General features: G+C 35.6%; 1 pseudogene; it reads left to right on the forward strand.

Annotated features, from left to right (window-relative positions):
• Positions 1-1,548: 1,548 nt before the first annotated feature.
• Positions 1,549-3,008, forward strand: LOC121391168 (annotated as a pseudogene).
• The last annotated feature ends 2,746 nt before the right edge of the window (positions 3,009-5,754 follow it).

Genomic DNA, 5,754 nt, shown 5'->3' on the forward strand with positions numbered 1-5,754 from the left:
ATCTTGGAAGCCACTTCTATCCATCTCTCCTGATCTCTTATCATGTCCTCTTCTTACAGCATCATTGCAAATGGAGGATTTTGGACACGATCATTAAACTCCTGGATTCTCTACATTGAGGATTATTCAAAGGAGCAGGTGGCTATATAATTATAAAAACAATTACTAATTTATACAGACTATTATATTCTTCCATTTCTCTGTCATTGAATTGAAAATCATTGTTGCTATGCTCAATAAGTCTAGTTTATTTTCACCAGAGAAAGGTTTTGGATTAGGATACATTTCTAACATCAGGAGGTGGTCCACCTCTATGAGCAAAAATGTGTGCCCTCATTGTTCACTGGTGGACGCTGTGGGGATGATATTGTGCATGAGAAGGCATACAGGAGGTTGATATGGCTGTTGAGAGATTTCAATCCTCCATTTGGAGGAGGGACAGGTTTACCGGTAGAGTTGAAGCTGGTAGAGTAGGTGGTTGGTAATTGTCTTTAGGCGCTCCACATGAAAAGTCTCTTCTCTAAATTCATTTTTTCTTGAAAACATTTCTTCAGGTGCTACTAGAATAGTAATTTTATTAACAACAAACAGAATAAAAATGTTATAGATATATAAAATAAAATATCAAATTAATTACTTACATTTATCATCTTTTTCAGATTGTGATGCTCGTAGCGGTAACGAAAACCCCCTATGAGAAATATATTATTATATCAATTAAAAATATAAGACTCCTCAAAGAAAGACACTTAACTAATTTTCCACTAGCTGTGCTAGTAAATTGAGCTTCAAGCTGATGCTGTTTAAATCGAACTGCTATTAATTTTCCACCTGTAGCATCTCGTTTATCAGGAACTGGAAACTGAATCATATCTCGTGTTTTTTGTTACTTGCACATCAGCTGGAAGAAATATTCAAATTTTCTGAAAATATAAAAACAATGTGTCAATTATTTAACATTGTGATTATAAAATCAAATTTAATGTGAATGACTAACACATCATTACAAAACGAACTCCTGGCTAGAGCTTGCCTCTAACAAATATGAGACTAACTTCTCTATGCAAAGGTTGATTAGTTTAAAAAGGGGTGTGGTCACTTGAAGAATTGTTAGTATTGTGTCCATATAGGAATCACTTAATATACCTGATTTGTTGAATCTTCAGGCATTACTTGAACAACAAAAACTCTTTTTTTCTTTCAATGATAATAATTCTACTGGTCTTGTTACCAGAGGCAAAATTGACCCATTTATTCAAACCAAAATCCCAATTATAGACATGAGCTATCCCAGAGTGTGCTGCAGCAATTGCAGTAATCCATCCTCCATGAGAAAAAGTATAAGAGGAGAAAAGATGAGGGAAGCAAGAAGGGAAACCCCCTGATCAGTCACTGGATTTCAATTGCGCATGCGTAAACACTGTGACTCATGGTACCCCTGCCACACCTTCTCTTGTACTCTATATCAACCACAGTTCCACGTTGTGAGTTGACGGCAGATGTCTACTGAACCAATAGCAAGAAAGAAAAATGTCTGGAGAAGTTGAAGTTAAATTCAACCAAATCTTCATCAATAACAATGGGTTGATTCAGTCAGTGGCAAGACCTTCCCTACCATTAATCCTTGCACTGGAGAGAAAATCTGTGATGTAGCTTAAGGAGACAAAGCTGATGTGGATAAGCAGTCGTTGCTGCACGTGAAGCCTTTTAAGTTGGGTAGTTCTTGGCGCACTATGGATGCTTCTGAGCGAGGAACCTGCTTAGTAAGCTTGCTGATCTTGTCGAACGCGACAGGGAATACTTGGCTAAGTTGGAGACCTTAGATAATGGTAAACCTTACCATATTGCATATGCAGCTGATCTTGACCTTACTATCAAATGTTATCGCTATTATGCTGGTTGGGCTGATAAGATCTACGGGAAAACTATTCCTCTAGATGGTTCTTTTCTTTCAATGACACGCCATGAGCCTGTTGGAGTATGTGGGCAAATTATTCCTTGGAATTTTCCTCTTTTGATGCAGGCTTGGAAACTTGGACCTGCATTGGCTTGCGGCTGTACAGTTGTTATGAAACCAGCCGAACAGACACCTTTGACTGCACTATATGTTGCATCCCTTATCAAAGAAGCTGGTTTTCCACCTGGTGTCGTTAACATCATTCCCGGTTATGGTCCAACAGCTGGTGGAGCTGTTGCCGCTCATCCCGACATTGATAAAGTAGCCTTTACAGGATCAACTGATAAGTAGGTCATATCATCTTGGAGACTGCTGGTAAAACTAACCCAAAAGAGTGACATTGGAGCTTGGAGGGAAAAGCCCCTGCATTGTTCTTTCTGATGCAGACCTTGATGATGCTGTCGAACAGTCTCATAACTACTTGTTTTTCAATCAAGGTCAATGTTGCTGTGCTGGCTCTCGTATTTTTGTTGAGGAATCCATTTATGATGAGTTTGTTCGCAGAAGTGTTTGAGCATGCTAAAAAAAGGAAAGTTGGTGATCCGTGGGATCAAACAAGTCAGCAAGGTCCTCAAGTTGACCAAGATCAATTTGATAAGATTATGGATCTTATTGACAGCGGGAAAGAAAGAAGGAGCTAAGCTTGAGTGTGGAGGCAATCGAATTGGTGACAAGGGTTTTTTTGTTGAACCTACTGTCTTTACAAATGTTGGTGATGATATGCGTATTGCTAAAGAGGAGATTTTTGGTCCTGTGATGCAGATTATGAAAATTCAATACAATCGAGGAGGTGATTGAACGCTCCAATAAATCTCGTTATGGCCTCGCTGCAGCTGTGTTTACAAAGAACATCGATCGTGCTTTGATGTTTAGCTCAAGGTCTTCAAGCTGGTTCTGTATGGATCAATTGTCATAATGCTTTTTTCATTCAGTCGCCATTTGGTGGCTTCAAAGAATCTGGTATCGGACGTGAGCTGAGTGAGTATGCTCTGCACGAGTACACAGAAGTGAAAAAACAATCACCATAAAGCTTCCACAAAAGAACTCTTAAAATTTAAGTATTTTGAAACTGCTGTAGTTAATTGAACCAATTTACTTGTTTTCCCTAATTGAGAATTAAAAATTACATTTAAATGATTTAACCCCGTGTCCACGTGTCGTGCTTAGCAATGATTGTCAATGTTTTCTGGAGAAGATATTGTACAAAGAGTGAATTTAATCATTTAGGATTAGACACCATCTTGTGTAAGAGGTTATCAAGACTTGGTATAGTAACACCAACTGATATACAACAGAAAGTATGTACATTTAGAAAAGGAATATTATTGTAGTCATTATATTGTAATGATGTTAAACAATCGTATAAAAATTGGACAGAAAATAACTAATGCTACCTTTGCAAAAGAACTTCCATTTAATAAAATGGCGTAGCTTCATTAACTTAATTTAAATAAAGGAAAAGTGTTTTAAAGGTATATAGGTTTTTTTTTTCAATGTAATATTTGATGTTTACAGTAACTAAGCCTTTGTGAATGTCGTCAGTTCCAAAAGTGTCACAATCTAGTCTCAATGTCTAGTTTTAATTTGCCTCTATATGAGCAGAAGAACAAGCTGGTCATTTTCAATTGTATACTTGAATGACTACATAATTATCAGATGATGAGTACGGTGACTATCATGTGATACTAGTATCTCTTATTGATATCCTTGTCTATCCTGTTAGAGTCTACATCATTTATTAAATGGACATCATGTCATTGCAAATGCAGAGACTGGTTCTGGCAAGACTTTATGTAAGATATGATTATATCATTAATTGTAACAATCGATTCTTTTATTGTTGTTTTAATAGGCTTTTTTATTGCCAGTTCTTCAACAATTACTATCTCATTCTCGTATTGGTGTAAATATTTCATCTCCTTTTGCAGCTGTATTAGTTCCTACTCCTGATCTGGCCCATCAAGTAAGTAATGATGATATTTTAGATAATTGAGTTCAGCAGGTAATTGGTGTAAGAAGCTGTTTAATTTTGAGAAGCCACCTTAATCACAATTTATACATACTGATATAGTTTTAATGATCTTTAGTAAAATGTTTATGAGAAGACTAGTAGGTGTTACAATTTGATTTAAAGGGATATATTGTGTCTGAAAAGCTTAGCTGCATGACTTTGTGGTTTGACCACCTCCTTAGTATGTTACTATAGCAATACTACTCAATCAGATAAACTAACTCTCTCAAGTTTATTTTGAAGTCTTGTCGGTATACGTTGTCTTAGCATGTTGTTGTTTTCACTATTTAAATAAATTACTGGTCCTGACTTAAATTAACAAAATAGCAGCTGTTCTAAAGACTTTCAGTATTAATTATCTGTTACATAACTGTCATCAATTAAGTTGTGATTTACTTTATAATATTTTAGGTCGATTTGTCATTTAAAGAACTTGCGTCTGATCAGTTTTAAGTCTTCCATGGCATACTCAAATCGTCGTTTATCTATAACACCAGCAACTCATCTGATTATAACCACACCCACAATGTTATGTCAATATGAAATCTATAAAATATTACGCAATGTGAAAATACTTGTTTTTGATGAAGCTGATGTGCTATTTGTCGGAGGACAAAGACAATATTCTTGGGATGTTCTAAAAGTATTTCAAAAGCTCTCTTTTGAGGAGAGAAAGTCCCATTTGAAAGACAATTCTGTTAACCATAAAAACCATAACACCATACATGACAAAATCCTCATCAGATGCCATCAATATCTTTACCAGACCCTTTAGACAGTTAATTTTTACTGCAGCCACTCTTCCTAAAAGGGTCCAAAGAGTGTTGGTATGTTACTAAGTAGACATGTTCCACGTAGTACTTTGTTCATTAATACTGAAACAAACACATCGTCTTATTTTGAAAACTGATGTAAGCTATGTTAACATTAATTGCACAACAAGTAGTGAAGATCTCTTTGATTTAAAGATTAATCAATTAATTAATGATCTGAACAATTTAATTGAACCAGTCTCAAGAGCTTTGCCGAAAGTTTTAATATTCTGCAACTCTGTTGCAACAGTACAATCAGTATATATGAAATTATCTCATATAAATTCATGGTGGTCAGAGAGAGCAGCTGAATTACACAAGATGGTCCCTCCGGAAGATAGGATATCATTAATACATCAATATAATACAGGAAACATTAATGTGTTGATATCAACAGACTTAGCTTCTCGTGGACTAGACCTTGTTGATGTTACCTTTGTCATTATGTTTGATTTTCCTGTAAACACAATTGATTTTTTACATCGAGCTGGACGAACTGCAAGAGCTGGTAAATCAGGCCATGGTATGTTGTGTTGTTGTTGCTATGTACATGTATTGTTGCTATGTACATGTTTGTTGCTATGTACATGTTGTTGTTTTTATGTAATACTTGTACGTGATGTTGTTGTTGTTGTTGTTCATTATCTTTTTTTGTTTTCAGTGAGAGCATATGTCTGTCCTACTGATAACGATCTTGCTATTGAGATACAAAAGGCAACAAAAGATTTTCCAGCTGGTCTACATTCCTTGTTCAGTAGAAACAAGATGTTTCGTAGAAAATTAAAGAGAAAAAGAACAACATTGATAGATCAGTAACACAATAAGATGTGAATTTATTAATAAATGATGAAAAATTATTATGCAGATAGTTTGATTATTATATCCCACGTGTAATTGTGTATGCCACACCCATGAATGGCAGACAGCTCACTCAATTAGCAAGGAAGCAAACTCATCTTCTCAAGACTTACAAA

Source organism: Gigantopelta aegis, unplaced genomic scaffold (assembly GCF_016097555.1).
Source record: "Gigantopelta aegis isolate Gae_Host unplaced genomic scaffold, Gae_host_genome ctg1824_pilon_pilon, whole genome shotgun sequence".
In the NCBI taxonomy this organism is placed as follows: Eukaryota; Metazoa; Mollusca; class Gastropoda; order Neomphalida; family Peltospiridae; genus Gigantopelta; species Gigantopelta aegis.